The sequence below is a fragment of the Semicossyphus pulcher genome, unplaced genomic scaffold (genome assembly GCF_022749685.1).
Source record: "Semicossyphus pulcher isolate SPU_LCO1_2020_fin unplaced genomic scaffold, fSemPul1.0.p SCAF_8, whole genome shotgun sequence".
Classification (NCBI taxonomy): domain Eukaryota; kingdom Metazoa; phylum Chordata; class Actinopteri; order Labriformes; family Labridae; genus Semicossyphus; species Semicossyphus pulcher.
The window spans coordinates 23,134,706-23,150,704 of NW_027211759.1; the positions used below are offsets into that span (position 1 = coordinate 23,134,706).

Consider the following 15,999-nt stretch of genomic DNA (forward strand, 5'->3'; position numbering starts at 1 on the left):
GTGAGAATGGAGGGGCATCTGCGCTTCTTACTTGGGCACCACTCACACACACGGACGCACAAACACAGAGCTGATAAGTATTCAAACCCTGTCTAGACTGCATCGCCCCCCACTCCCCCCCCCACCCCCCCCACCCCCCTCTGCATCAGTGCTCCAGCATCCAGAACAGGAAAAAGAGAGAGAGCAGAGGGATATCCCGTCAGCCTTCCCAGATCCAGAGCGAGATAAGGTAAGCAAAAAACCTCCTCATCTTTTTCATTCCTGCCTCAGACTATTATTTGTCATTATTGCAAATAATATCTTTAAATATGCGTTTCAGGTGGAGGAAAATATTTACAGAAATGGATTTATCAGATGCTAGTGATGATTTCATTTTATAAAAGTATGTTCAGCATTTAGCAAATGGTGAACTAGGATAAAAAATGATGGTTCTTTTGGTTTAAAAAATAGAATATCATGAAAAAAGTAGTTCCCTGTAATGAGGAAAACTGATTCATCACTGAGGTGTAAATGTGAGTTTTTCCATCTGATCTCAGCTGTTACATAATATGCCTGCCTGTGCACTGGGGCAGAATACTAAACACTTGGGCTGGGTTCACCTATAATACCACAGACAGCTCCCACTGACCTCCATCACCAGTCCCACTTTAACTCCTTACTATGCTGTGTAATCAGGAGTCTCACGTGACCCCCTGATCTGTGGAAGTTTATGATGTACAATGTTTAGAGTGATGCTTTCTGACTTAGGACACGCTCTTGTATTGACTAGTTTATAGAACAAAAAAGTTATATTGTAGGATGTATTAGGAAAAATTACATATTTAATGCTGGTTCAAGCAGTTATATTAGTTGTGATACTCTCTACAGCAATCAGTAGGACAAAAAAGAATCTGATCTGTGGCTGTACCAGATGAATTATCTTCATTATTTGTACAATCATTTTATGTACTCTAACTCTATAAAATCACATTAATGATTCCAAAAAGGACTTTCAATTTACCACAACAAAAAGTTCTTACACACAACAAAAACAGTTAGTTTCATTCAAGTAATCTGATTGGACAAGAGGCATTCCAAGAGTGCTGATATAGGGTACAATATCACTTATAACATACATGTAAATGCTGCTTGTAGAACAGTTGTAAGCAATACCAAACTCGAGGTCACGCTGATCCTTTGAATAACAGCAGGTTGTGACATAAATGACATCCACACTGCTGATGCCCTCTCCCATGATGAATTGAATTTAAAATGTTATTAACATGGTGCATGTGACATAGTTTCTGTCCGCACAAGAACATTTATGTGGTGTGCTAGCTTACTCTTGCTGGTTTCTCTAAAGTAGCCAACCTAAGATTTAAAAGTCTTGAGGCTTATGAAAAGGTCACATGAGAAATTATTATTTCACATGTGAATCAAAATGTTAAAATGTCATAAGAAAACCATTTTTAATGTAACTGGTCATATTTATGAGTCATGAGTCATTGGCTTATTTCACATAAGACATTTCCCACATGTAAACTTTACATTTTCAGATGTTAAAGCTCCTGTGAGGAGTTTTTTGCTGGTTATGAAACAGATTGAAATACATTTCTGATTACTCTACATGAGCTACAACAGCAAACCAGACCTTCAGTGACAGAAATGATTATTTCTATATAGTTATTTTAAATGCCTGAAACTGCTGGCGGGGGGTAGGTATCAGATGAAGCTATTAACTGCACGCTGCCTTTGTTCACATTTTCCAGTGCAAAATTTAAAGTGGGTGATACATATGACTGTTAAAGAAAGCAGGATGAGAGTTTTTGTTAAAAACCACCACTTAAGCATGTACAGGATAAAATCAGCAAAGATATAATAATTTGTCCACAAGGGGCGCCAAAATCAACACAAACCGAAAGATCCTCACAGCAGCTTTAATTACATACAAAAGTGGCATGTGGATCAGAATGTCCACATGAGGAATAATCAAAGCACACGAAATCAAAAGCAATGTGCTTTCTCTGTGGATTGGCCTTTTTATGAAAAATAGATTTATAGATGTATACATAACACATTTGCATTGCCACATGTGCACATTTACTCATATTTGATTCACTTTTTCCAAACTTGAATAACAATTTCTAAATGCAGCAAACACATGTTGCTTTAAATCAGGTGTAAGATTTGCATCTTTATATTAACTCCATCTTTTTTCATGTCGGCTGTGACACTAGTGCTTCACATGTATAAAAGAAGAACAAAACATGTCACATGAATTCACAGAAATGTCCCTCTTATTAACTCCAAATGTCAAGTTGAAATTAGTATTAATAATTATTTGAGGTTTGTGAAGTTTCTGATTTTTTCACATTAGGAATATTAACTCAGACAGGAAATGTAACATGAACATTCATTAAGGTTTATGTTTTCAGCAGCTAAATTCTCAACTAACCACTATCGCTCCACTAGAAGTGATTGGCCTGTTTTAAACACATTGGACTTTTTTTTTTTTTTTTACTCTTTCATAGCCGCACAGAACATTTTCTGACCCATGACAATTACACAACCTCTAATACCAAAGGTGAAAAACAGGTGATTCCAAAGAAAAGTCATGGATTACCTTGAGAAATGCACAAAACTCATTTCTAAAATGGCTGCACAGATTTTTCACTGAGTCACAAAGCCCCCTAATTAATCATTGAATTATTAATTAAAGTGAAGTTAAACAAGCTGACAAGACGACAGACTGCAGCAGAGAGGAAGAGGTGGAGAGAGCTGGAGAGAGAGAGAGAGAGCTATTTGAGGATTTATAATGCAGGGAAGAGAAGCAGGCAGGGAGGGTAATTGAAAAAGATGGAGAGGTTTTAGTGAGAGAGAGAGAGAGAGAGAGAGAGAGAGTGAGTGAAGTGATGATGGAAAAGAAAAATAGGACTGCAAATCTGGGAGTATTTGGAGTTGATTCAGGCTGCGAGTGACTTAATGCATCTGTGTAAATGTTGCATGGGTTTGGTTGAGTGTGGATGATGCTTGTTCAGCTGAGAGAGATTTCGTGTTGCTGGCTGGGTATTTTTAAAACCAGGGAATTTCCATTAGTGTCTCTGATACACACACACACACACACACACACACATCTAAGGTTAAAGGGGAAACCAGTATTTTGTAAACGTGCCCTTTTTACATATTTTGGGGTTGAGCCACAGTAGGCTGTAGTGGCTGCATAAATTAAGCAAAAGTGTCTTATCAGAGTATGTCCTCTAAAAGTGTTTTTGCCCGTGACAGGCTCATATTGTTGTTTTAAGTGTCTGACAAAATTACAGAAAAGTTCCCTACAGTGACAGAACTTTTCGTTACAGAGTAAGATGCCAGAAACAGCCGTTACGTTGCAGTCTTCAATGCCACCAGACTCCATTGACAAATCCAGCAGTTTTACCTGGCAGAACACGGAAGTTGTTGCTCTACCACTGCCTTGATCTCTTCTTTGTTTGTGTTATCATGTTGTTTTGGATCAGAGCTAAACCTTTGCACCAATGTAATACATTAACACAAACTAACTGACCAATCAAGGCAGCGATAGAGCAGGACTAAACCGTTCAAGCAAAAATACTGGTTTTGTCAATGGAGTCTGGTGGCTTTCAAGACACTGATGTTAAAGCTGTTTTTCTGATAAAATTAAAAAAAAAAAAAAGCTTCTTACCCTTAACAAAATGGTATCTCTGTTGAGATCTTTCCCTTTCCTGTTGTACGAAACAAGCAGAGCCTGCCTGTCCCAAAAACAAGCACTTTCAGAGGAAGTAATTTGTTCGACGCATTTGCCCGTAAGCATTACATTGCAGCATAAACAGCTCATTTCACAGCTTCCTGCTGAAACACCCTACTGCAGCAATATCTGAACTTTTTGTCCCTTTTAGTCATTTAGATCCCAGAAACATGTAAATATGGTATCCGGGTTCAGAAATACTTGAATTCCCCTTTAAGGGAGGATTCACTATTTGACAAAACACTATCTATTTCTGTCTCCACTGAGGAGCAGGAGGCAGGGAAGGAGACGGGCTGCTCCTCCTTTCCCCTCCTCGCTCCCTGTAGACTGACAACCTCATGAATCAGTAATTTCAGGATGGCGGATGGTGAGGCTCGCAGATGTGATACAGCTGATATTCAAAGCACACACGTTTGTCTGACTCGACTGCACAAGATCACATTTGCAAATCAAACATTGTACTTTCTACTCTCTAAAAATGCCCTCAAACTGTATAGAAATGTTAAAGGAAATGTTCTCTTTTTGGGAAATGATCAAGAAGGTCGAATAAAAGCAACCTTATTTGAGTCTTAAAGGAACAAGCTTGGTCAACAGTTCTTAAGAAGTCTTGTCTATGTGTGTGTTTGATGAGATGCAGTAAAGGCTGTAGGGACTCTGCCTGCAGAATTGGGGTCATAAATTAATCAAAATGCTTTTTCAGTAATTAGTATTTCCTTTGGTCTACTCAGGCTGTCGGGTGGGCAGGCACTATAATTTGGCAGTCCAGTTCAATCTAATCCAATCTAGTTTGCTGTGTTGTGCCAGATCAGGCGGATCAATCTCCGAAATGTAAAATCCTTCTGGATGTTTGATTGTGACTGCAGAGTCATCCATCAAAGGTCTTGTTGAAAGCTGTTTCTTTAAATTGTCTTTAAAAGTGATAATACGTCTAAACAATTCAGATCCATTTGGAAAACAACATACGATTAAAATCAACGTACATGTAGCAGAGTTATTCTGTGATTTCCCAAACTTAGCTTAAAGGTTTTTGGTTTAGTTCAGCGATGAAGCATGAGAGTTGATGTCAGTAAAATAAGAAGCTTATATGAAAATATATTGTGATCCTTGATGTCTAGAAGGTAAGAAAAGAAGAAACTGAAAGTAAAGTAAATGGGCCTTTAACTGCAATTATACTGTGTATTGTTGTTAGCAGGGATCCCTTCAAACAAAGCAGTTACCACTTGCTACCCCAAATCATGTCTATAAAATGTAAGCTGTAGTGATTGCCTCCTCACGAATTGAAATTATATAATGAAAGGAGCAAAGATTAAAGGAAGAATATTTTCTTCTCTCTTGTCCCTGTCTGCTAATTAGAGTTTTTTTGTGACCTACCAGTTTGGAAACCACTGACATGCAGTACAGCACAATATGATGAACCTATGAAAGAAAGAAAATGCCCAATTTAAACAGTTACATTCTTCATGAACATGTTTAAATGTAACATTTAACCTGGGAATGACTGCTATAAATCCTTTGGGGGAATGGCTTACAATCAATGACTGTATATATAGATGGACCACACGCCTCTATGTACTCTCATTGTACAGAATAGAAGCCAAAATACCCCCTGTGACGGGCGCCACTATCTTGCGCTAGTGTCGTCATTTAGAGCCAAAGTTGCGCAGTATTGGGGGGTGGAGCCGCCGTAGCCACTTCAGCTAACCAAAACACAGCAGAACAGCTTCTTTGTGTTGGTCTGAGGTTAATGTTCACAGGTATGGAAACTTCAATGACTGTAGTGATTGTTTTAGTTACGTCGCCTCCTGTTACGTCTCTCCTCTACTCTGATAATCAGGATTAGCAACTGGACCCCATTCAGACCGGCGAACATGGCGAAAGAGCGATGCAGAGTTGACATTCTTTCTGTTGGACAGCTGGGTGCCTCAAACCGGGTACGACAAACTAATCGGCGGTTAGCATGCTAGGTCAACGGTAACTGGTGGTTAGCATGCTAGCGCAAAGGTAACCGTGATGCTGTCGGTGTTAGCTCGGCTGGGTGGATGTGTTCTCGCACGAGAGAGTGAGAGTGAGCTTCTGGTGACTAAGAGCCCAGGAGGAGGGGCCCAGTTTGAATGTGTTGTTGACAAAATGCAAGAAAAATCCTACTTACTATACTTTTAACATGGAGGAGGCGGGCTTTATGACTTATACTGCAGCCAGTCAGCAGGGGACGTTAGAGATGTTTTAGCTTCACTTTAAGGGAGCTGTCATGTCGTCCATCTTTTTATACAGTCTATGCTCCCAATCAAAGTTCGTCCTTAACACAGGAGTCGCTGCTCTACCACTGCTTTAATATGCTCATTTGTCGTTTGTTGTATTAAGTGTTACGTCAGTATTGTCTTGGATCCAAGCTAACTCTTAAAAAAGTCACTTCTCTTGAATTTACAAGAAGAAAAAAGACATATACGTATATATCAGTTAAATTAAAAGACACAGAAGACAATCAACCCATAAATAATATCTTATTTGCATGTTTGAAATATAAACACACTTTATAGGGTGACATCTGCGGATGCCCGGTTCTGCTCCTGCTGTTCCACATCTGCAGCCTGCTTTTCCCTCAGGACACTCAGATGTTCTGTTTCCTCCTGCCTGATAATAATGAAGAAAACACAAAGGTAGAAAAGGCTACACTGATTAATTAATTATTTTTAAGTAAATTCCTCAATTTGGAGTTTGAAAAATTCATAGTTTTGGTACGGGGCACAGATTATAGGCGAGTAAAAGCTTAGATTAACTACATTGGATTAATGGACAAAGGATGATGTAAAGTTAAACGGCTAATCATATTGTTCCAGGCGGCTGTCAATGTCAGTGTTGCAGCTGCTATCTGCCATCACAAGGGAAGGGGTCATTACAGAACCTGCTTTGTTTATTGAAACATAATTTCAATCAATTACTCAAATTTACCCTCCTCATTATCATCCTCATCCTCACCTAATAACAGAGAGAGAATAAACATACAACCAGCCAGCTGTTGCTCCTGCGTTGCTCTGTGTACAATGACATCGCTAAAAAAACACTGGGCAGAGAGAGGACTGATAAAATGAACTTTCAGGGAGAAGCCCTACAATAGAAATAAGAAACTTCCATAGTCCATCATGGACCCCGGCAAACCCTTCGCTCAGTTGAGGCCAGCCTCCCTCCCGTCACTCGCTGGTCTGGGGTGATATATTGCATCGATCTGGTTGAACCACTTTCAACTCTTCCTGTTTTAACCACCAGCAGCTGAGCTCCTGTAAAGTTCTGAAATCCAATAAAAGTTTTTTAACTTTATACTTTACCGTAACCATGTGTGGCCAACAGTTGAGAGACTTCTTGGCAGACCTTGTTGTTGAGGGTTGCTATATGCAGCTCTCTGTCTCCTGTATACTGCAACCAAACTGAGGACCACCACCTGCACTTTGGTGCTTTAGTGGTCTACCATTTTGGTAAATCTGGGTTAGATTCATATTAATTGCATTGCTATTGACTATTCAAAAACGGGGGGTTTGTACAGAATGTCCAGTGTCCTGTTTTAACGTTTAGAATAAAGTAAAAACAGTGATCAACCAGTGATTTGGTACTTTTACGTATTGGATCACTGAAACCTGTACAACTCAAAGGCTATGTAAGATAAGGAAGTTCATCTTGAACTACATGCTTTTTACATCTATTTAAACAGGATTATGTAAAACACAACACCTTACAGCCAGATCAAAGCAATGTCACACCATTTCACACCCAGCTTTGCATAATGTGTTTACATGTTGATTGTTGTTTGTTTCATTGTTATTTTATTTAGTAGTACTACTGTGGAGGCAGCTAAATGTATGCACAAGTTTGGTCAAAGACAAATTTACCTACAGGGACAATAAAGCGTATCTTATCGCATCGTATCACCATTTATCTTATGGCAATGTATTGTATCGTATCATATCACAATGCATCGTATTGTATCACATCATATCGTATTGCATGGTATCGTATCGCATCGTATTGCATTGCAATGTATCGCATTGTATCGCAATGTATCGTATATCATTTTGTAATAATATAATCAAAGAGGGTATAACATGATGACATTACAGATTGAGGTCTCTGCTACAAAAAGAATGAAGGCTCTTTCTTTTATAGTTTTTTTTAAAATCGTTTTTTTAAAAGATCATTTAAACGACAATCTGTCGCTGACGCCAGTCCACGTTTTTAGTATCTGCTTTGCTCCCATTTTTATATTATTGAAAGCATGGACTGAGGTCTTACCAAACAAAAGTATCAGATACTACATTTTTGCAAATTGTACATCAAAAAAACTGATTCCAAATGAGTAATTGGGTTGAGTCTGGGTGTTCTATGCATTGAAAAGAGGTACAGTTTGATTGTAAAAGATTTAAATCATAAATTCATGAAACTATAAGAAAGCCAACTGTGGGAAATAAGAAGTGCCAATGTCTTTGTAGCCATGTTGTTGTCTCAATGTGTAATGTGTCTCAATGTGTATATCAGTTGAGACTTTTCATGACACTGATGTAAGAAATGTGTCTCCTGCTTGTCAGGCTGTCTGCCTGCTTGACTGACTGACTGCCTGACTGACCATGTTTGATGTAATCCCCTGTCATCAGATTTATGCTGCGCTGCCAAAGTGTGCCACCGGGATTAAGGATCTTCCCTGTCCCATGAATGTGTGTGTGTGTGTGTGTGTGTGTGTGGACATCTATTGCTCTCTACTCCTGATCTACTGACCACAGATCAACCAAACCCACCCACCCAACCAACCAACTCACTCTGTTAGTAGTGAGGGGGATTAAGGCCAGCAGGTCTAAACCATGTGTACATGTCAGAGGGGGAGTGGGCTATCACCAAATAAGGAGCGATGGCTCCTTGTTTGTTTCATTCTAGACCCCAGGTTCATAATAGAAAACAAGGGATTTGATGGTGTCCTGGGTAATGAATGGACAACTGTAGTACCTGAATTATGACGCAGTATGTTTGATTTCTTATCTCATGAAGAGTCCAAACGACCTATTGAATGAATCTGAGTAAATGACTTCAGTTCATTGTGTGTTCACATATCATAGGGCAACTGAGGCTCAGTGGTAAAGTGGGTCGACTTCTAATCAGAAGGTTGGCAGTTGGATCCCCTGCTCCAGAGGTCCACATGTTGAAGCGTCCTTGAGCAAGACACTGATCCTGAAATTGCTCCCACAGCCATCAGTGTGTGAATGTGGTTAGTATAGATCCTGATGGGCAGACTGACACTTTGCATAGCAAAGTATGAATGTGTGTGTGATGGGGAGAATCCTTACATGTAGTGTGAAGTGCTAGAGAGATGTCAGAGTGTCATGACTATGGAGGGTATGCGCTGACGTCACTTTCCGACTGGAACACGCCCCCTTAATCGGAATGAGAAGCAAAACATCCTGCAACATGGTTGCCTTCAATAAGGGAAGCAATGAAACGAGGGGGAAAACAGACGGATGTTTGCCTAAATTAAGGGCAGCTAGACTCGACAGAGATCCCTTTAAATTGACAAAGTGCTCTGTGGACATTGACATGTGGCCAGAAATTGGGTTTCCTGACATTTATATGAACCTGGTTTTAAAGCCAGGGAAGTACACAAAGCAAATCCTGAAGGCATTGGAAGGCCGTAACGCTGAGTCATACATCAAGGTGGGATTCAGCTAGCATTTAGCAGCATTCAGGCCCACTGCTTATGCTGCCACTCAGCTCAGCTCACCTGAGTGAGCATTTGTTTCACTGAATATTGTCTTTTTCATCTGTATCTTTTTTCTGTATCTTAATATCATCGTTAAAAAGATTAAAAACAAGGTTTGAATGCCGGAATAAAAGATACAAGGTGAAATCCTCCCCTGATATGATGGTCAATTAGGTCAAAGTCACTGTTACAAATTCAACGTGAAAGACTTTAATGCAGTATGTTAAACCTGATAATGATGATTCAGTTATGACTCATGAGGACTTTCCTCTTTTTGCTTGAGGACTCAGTTAACACCAGAAACATCGGGCAACATCTGTGTGTGTGAGAGTGTCTGTTTGTCCGTGGGCATCATTTCCCTCCCAGCTTCAACCACTAATGAGCACACAATAGATGCTCCATTTGTTCTGCCCGTAGTGCTCTGTACACACACGCACACACAAACACACGCGCGCGCACACAAAGACTTGGCATTTAGAAAGAAGAGAGGTCCACACTGACTGACAGCTTTTAAGTCTGAAGTCCCAGGTAACCTGAAATATGACACCATCAAGGCGTCGTTCACACCATCCAGACACACATATGTATTTGCATTTACATTTACAACAGGGCTGAGATACAGCTACGATCCCTACAGAGAAACTTTTGTGTTAAACTGTAAGATGCTTTTTTTAAAACCAGAAACAGCCGTTACATCGTCTCCTCTGTCAGACACTTAGACCAGCAGACAGGCACTTTTAGAAGACATTTTAGTGTATGGAGCATTTGCCCCTTACAATTAGGTTGCAGCCATTACTGCCTGTCTTTTGGCTGCAGGCTGAAGCAATCTGCTGCAGCAAGTTCAAAACCTTTTGTACCTAAAAAGTAGGTTTCATGTTTAAAAGTGCCGAAAAATTTTAATTATTTCAACACTTTTTTACAGCCTTTTTTCCCAGTCTCTGACTAATTTAACATTTATCATAAGCACAACTTGTTAAAGAGTTGCACAGCCATCAGCTGTTGTGATTGGCCCCAAAATCTGTCTCAGCTAGAGGGAGAGGTCAGACCACAGTGAGCAGACATCTCGGTTTGTCCAGAATCTTGGCACCGACTCCTGAAAACTAGGCTGCAAGCCTGTTGCAAACTCTGACTCATAGCTTGCAGCTCCAGTAGCTTAAAATCTGTTTCCCTATTGATGAGCGTTTCCCCTGACCAAAACTGCTATACCTACCCGTAGCATTCATAGGGTTGATGCTGTCGAGGGGTGTGATCCTAAGCACTAAATTGATTGTCTTCATTTTGTTTAGTTTCTTTTGCTTTTGCTTTAATTTATAGAAAGCTGAAGAGAGACAGGAAATGTGGGGAGGAGGGAGTGGGGGATGACATGCACCAAATGATCACAGACTGGGAGTTGAACCTGCGATCAGTGCGAGGGCTATGACCTCTGTATATGGGGCGCATGCTCTACCAACTGAGCAAAACCAGCACCCTGTGATTGTCATTATTCTGACAGAAAACGAAGATGCTGTGTGTAGAAGCACATGTAATGTATCTTGCAGTGTACTTCAGGGTCCCTGTTTGTGGGGATGAAAATACAGTCTTGATGCATCAGCTGCAAATTAAACACAAGCTCACAGATCAACGAATACCCAGGGTAGTTAGTCATTGCTAAAAGGCACATTCATTTTGAAAAAAACAACCTTCTAGCTAGACTGAAAAGAAATCTGCTCAACACTGAGCAAATAGGAGCTGTTTATGAGCAGAAATCAGACACTCAGTGTGGGTGAGATCTATCTTTCCTTTCTTCTTTTTTCTTTTTTCTCACATCGGTGCATAAGTGCATAAATTTAGCACTGTAGGGCTGCTGTAGCCAAAAGAAAAAGCAAAGCGAGAAACAGAGATGAAGATGAAATAAACAGAAACACGCAGACAGAGGGTCAATGTGACACAAGATGTGTGTGAAGCTGCAGGACTGTAGAGAAAGCATCTCATCAAGCATCTCTGCTCTCTAAGTCAACACATCTGTCACTCCCCTGCTCCACCTCCTCATTCAACCATCCCTCCCTCCCTCCTTCCACCCATCCATCCCCCTCCCATGAGCCACCCATATGTCTCTTTCATCCCCCCCCCCCCACTCTTTACCCTCCATCCCCGCCCTGACCCCTTCTTTCCCCATCGGTCAGCCAAATGGCACGTTCTTGCACACACTGCAGTACAGAGGCGGACTGTACCATTGTGCATGTGGTGGGTGGGTGGCAGCAGGGAGGAGTGCTGCAGAGAGAGAGGGAGGGAGGGAGGGATGGAGAGAGAGGCTGGCACCATCCCTTTCTGTTCTAATCCCTCAGTCCCGTCTCTCTCTCTCTGTGTGTGTTGATGCTCTTTACAAACGGAAGAAACTTCAGACTAGAATTTTAGGATTTTTCTTGAGGTCGGGACGACGTCGATTGGATGTAAATTTCAGTTTGGGCCTGTTTAGGTAAGAGAAGTGATTTCTTTATGCAATTTGAGTTGTTTGTCTTGTGTTTCACTTGGATTAGACTGCCAAAGCTGTGCTGTGCATTGAATGTAAAGGAAGGATATTTACTGAAATTACACAGCATTTTAACTGACTCAAATGTGATCTGATTTTATTGTAATATTGTGAAATAATGGAGTAGAGCTGGATAATTATTATGAACTTTCTGTCTTCTTCTATGCTTTAAATAAGTGTAATTCTCATATTAAATACAGTGTCATCATGCAGAGGGTCTCTGTAAGTGTAGTTTTACAAATTACAGAGATCATGGAGTAAATAAAATACTGTACAGAGTAAGTGCAGACAAGACATCCTAACTTTTACTATGACAGCACATCACCAGCTGTATCTTTAAAAATTGCACTACAGGCAGAGGAAAAATTACTTTAGGTAACAAACATTGTTATAACAGGAAGATTGGAGTCCCCAAGGTGCAAGGTAAATGGCGATATGAATCTATGAAGAACAAGCAGGGATCGCGGGCCAGCAGCATTATGTAAGCAATGCACACAAACTGACGCACACACATCTCAGGTTACAAGCTTTTACTTGCCATATGTGTCCTCCATTTAAAAGCACAAGTATTGGCACAATGGCTTAAGGACTTTTGTTTTGTTACTGTTGACTCATCTGCAGTGTAGCACATGAAAAGGTGAGCGTTTAGCAGGAGAACAAGCTAAGCCGCGGCATCTGGGTCTTTACTGTCGTCCATATCTGAGCTGTGGCAAATCTTCCTGTACATATGAGTGTAGAGGCAAAGATTTTTAACAGGACACAGGAATCCCTCCAATATTAGCTTTCCTCCTGTTCATGTGGGCAGTAGGAGAATTATAAATGCAGAATTTTACTGCACAACATTAGCTTTAGCATCAACAGCTAGGTCAGCAGCGCCCGTATAGTTAGCTATACATGTTGAGTTAAGCGCTACAAATCAAGATTGATAACTCTTGTTTTCATATGGAAGAGATGGTGAGATGAATTTGTGATGAATCAGTAAAGATCACATTGTGACTGATAAGAACCAATCAGCAGGAGAATTAATTAAACGTCTCTGTCTGCCTGTACGCACAAAAATGCAACCCTGGCGAAGCGTAAGCAGATTTAGACTTAAGCGTGACCCAGACAAGATTTTTAAAATCTTAACAGATGTTGAAAATGTGAGCGACCCCACACATGACGACAAATAAGGATAGACTTAACAGTTTTGTTCCTGTAGTGTGTAGCGACCACTCTCCAAACTGGAAATCTCGCGGTAAAACAAACATGGCGGACAGCGGGCATTGGCGATTGGCTATAGTTTAATTCCACATGACGATCCACAGAGTGCAGGCTCGGCTGTCCTCGGGGTTCCCCCCACACAACAGGATATCGGATCGTACATACTGAACATGTTTAATATGTACGATTTGAAATAGGTGTCGCCATGACGTGCTTCCGAGCACATCGGGGGAAGTAAAATCACTCTTAACATCCCTCACACCACAGGAACATCTGGCAAGATCATCTTTAGAACCATAAAAAAATCATGACTTTGCTTAAGATTGTCGGAAGGGGGGAATCGGTCCCAAAACCCGATTATCTTGTAGTGTGAACCCTGCATTAGTCATCCAAAACAACCAATATGGGTCTCTGTATGCGGCAGTGTCTGTTGGTACTTGGTGTACTATGTAGGTTCAGAAACATCCATTAAATCACTCTCTGTAAGCTATCAGACTTCCTTGACAAAATCAGTCATTTTACCTGGCAGAATATTGAATTTACTCGTCTAAGCTCTGCTTCCCTCAGGTCATTTGTTTGTGTTCTTTGAGATAAAATTATTGTTTTTGTGGATGGAGTCTGGTAGCTCAAAGAGAGCGATTATGCTGTTTCTGGTGTTGTATGGTTTACTTATCAATAGTTTGTACTACGTACGCTGCATGCGTAGGTATACAGGGCTGTTGTGCAGAGTCAGACAGTGAGGGAACAGGCTGTCTGACGTCAATTTAAAGCGGTGACAAAAACTGAAATACAGCGTACACTTAAACTGAAATGTTTGTTTATATGTAGGACTCTTTTAAGTGGCTAAAGTACGTGGTGCTCCTGACCCGGTCTGCAGCCGTGCTCAGCTTAGTTTCCATGTAGGAACTCCTGCAGGTTTCTCCAAACGGGCCTTGCCTACCATCATCTAGTACACTTAATTCACTTATTGTTGATAAGTAGATCATACAACCCCACTTAAAAAAATAAACTATCACTCTAACAAAAATGTCTATATCTGTGGCATAAAGTAATAACAAATACATGTAAAATATGACATAAAAATAGAAAACACTGTCAGGGTATTTAAAAACTTGAGAGCTCATATCTGATGATGCTGCTGTAGCAGTGCAGCTTACATCTGCTCCAATTTGATACTGTAGACTGTTCTGTACCTAAAGTGTGCGTGTGTGTATGTGTGTGTTTGTGTGTGTGTGCGTGCGTGCGTGCGTGTGTGTGTGTCTTCCTGCTGTAGATAGGAACATGATGCATTATTAATCCTGTCCAAATGACTGGGCTGACTCTGTAGGTTTCTCTGCAGCTTCCTCTCCTCACATCTATCACAGTGTGAGCAGGGCGGCTTGTGTCTTTCTGCTCGCACACTTTATCACATCAGTTCATCAGCAAAACCAATAAGTTCAAAAGGTTGTCATGAAGACAGACTTCCTGCCAAAAAGACGTGTAGCCTCTCTGTTGGAGTATAATAACAATCTCCGCTTCCATTAGGAGTGCTCGCTGTACGGTTTCCTCTGAAGTCTCTCTGTTCACAGGCGGAAGGTTTTAAAGTGCCGTGAATTGTGTTCTCTGTAGTATTTCTAGGCTGTGCCTGCCGTTTCTTTTTTAGTTCCTTTTTTTCAGGTCATCCCCTCCTATATCAGCCAACATGACTCTCATGTTCTTCCTGTATTATCAGACTTTTCTACCAGCCTACACAACGGCGTTCGACCGGACATTAAAACATGTCAACAGCTGACATCTTTCTCGTTTCAAGTCACGTCACCGTCATTTTTAATTAGATCATTCACCCTGATGAATGTGTCGACCATCAGATGTCTGGATCTTTAATTAACAGAGAAACAAACAAAGCTAAAGTTAGCTGCAGCTCAGTTTGAAGGCCTCAAAGCCCCGCCCACGAGCTTCAGAGAAACACTGATTTTTAAAGTGAATCTGCTTTCTTTAGTGATTTAATCGCTTTTAATAAATGTGCGTCTTTTTTTTGAGAGAAGAAAACCTCTGTGAATCATCTGATTTTATGTAAACACTAACCTGAAAACAAGCTGAGCACATGCAGCAGCACAACTCTCCCTGCAGAAGAGCACACTCTGGCAGACCAACCACTGCTGGCTGATGGAAAACGTGTCACTAACTGGGCGTCGCTTTTTTTCTGCAAATGTCGCCACAGACACCCAGTCCATAATCATATTACTCATGAGTGGGCCATAGGCTCAATCACCATTGTGTTACCTTATTCGGCGATAGATAGAGACTTAACAGACATTTATTTAACTTTACTTTAACAGACAACCACCTGCCGATGACTTCAGTGCCGTACATAAATGCAGCGCTGCATCCATTAAAAAAATAGGTCAGTCTGAACATAAAACATAAAAAAAGTTTGGGAAAATAAAAAACTACTAATAGTTAGTCCTTGAATAATAATTAGCTGTCTCCATATAGAAAAATAAAACTCCATGCAGGATCTGCACCTTGTCTGTTGTCTCAATGTCTGTTTGACCCTTCTATAGTGTAAGCGGCCAGGCTTTCCCCTTTAATGCAGGTGGCCTTGTGGGTAATGCATGCATGTGACGTAGTCTGGCAGGTTTGTTATGGGAAGTGAGTCTCTCTCCATTGGTTGTGTTACGTTACAGTGGTCAGCAGGAAGTGTCCAGAAAAGCTCAGGTGTAAGCCCTCAGCCTAGCTAAAGGGCTGTGTGATGCGTTCACTGCACTGTGCGAACAAAGCAATTGGAAAAGATCATTTGTGTTAAACCTAAGCAGTCCTGCTAGTTGACAAAAT

The 15,999-nt window shown here is 40.8% G+C and overlaps 1 protein-coding gene across 2 annotated transcripts in view; it reads left to right on the top strand.

Moving 5' to 3' along the window:
* The first annotated feature begins 209 nt into the window (after nucleotides 1–209).
* LOC138612753 (synaptic vesicle glycoprotein 2B-like) overlaps nucleotides 210–15,999 on the top strand; it is a 51,930-nt gene continuing 36,140 nt past the window's right edge. The window contains exon 1 of one of the 2 annotated variants that reach the window (XM_069686166.1): nucleotides 210–229. The gene's annotated coding sequence lies outside the window, so the exon portion shown is untranslated. Of the gene's footprint in view, nucleotides 230–11,825; nucleotides 11,929–15,999 lie in introns of those variants that run through there. The other variant, XM_069686164.1, reaches the window with a different exon arrangement.